Genomic DNA, 596 nt, shown 5'->3' on the forward strand with positions numbered 1-596 from the left:
TGACACTGCCGTCTGCGCGTGCTCACCGGGTCTGACACCGCCCTCTGCGCGTGCTCACCGGGCCTGACACCGCCTGTCACACGCGTGCTCACCGGGCCTGACACCGCCTGTCACACGCGTGCTCACCGGGCCTGACACCGCCGCCCGCGCGTGCTCACCGGGCCTGACACCGCCGTCTGCGCGTGCTCACTGGGCCTGACACCGCCGTCTGCGCGTGCTCACCGGGGCCTGACACCGCCGTCTGCACGTGCTCACTGGGTCTGACCCTGCCCGTCACACGCGTGCTCACCGGGGTCTGACGGCACCGTTGTCACATTCGGCTTATCCCAGTCCGCCTCCAACTGTGGTGACCATCCGTGTTCCCGCATTGGCTTTATCGAAGGAGAAATACCCCCCCGCATCTTCACGGCAGATCGGAGTTTGGGGAGAGGCCCCGTGGACGCCAGGCTCCAGCCCCCGTGCTGGGGGAGGGGCACTGCCTTGCCTGGGGATGAATTTCAGTGCAGCTCCAGGTCCTTGAGAAAGCGGTCCTGGGCTGTAAGCTGGGAGAGGTTCACTTAGCTTTTAGGAAGATTTATGTACCTCTCAGAGGGATG

Source organism: Suricata suricatta, chromosome 12 (assembly GCF_006229205.1).
Source record: "Suricata suricatta isolate VVHF042 chromosome 12, meerkat_22Aug2017_6uvM2_HiC, whole genome shotgun sequence".
In the NCBI taxonomy this organism is placed as follows: domain Eukaryota; kingdom Metazoa; phylum Chordata; class Mammalia; order Carnivora; family Herpestidae; genus Suricata; species Suricata suricatta.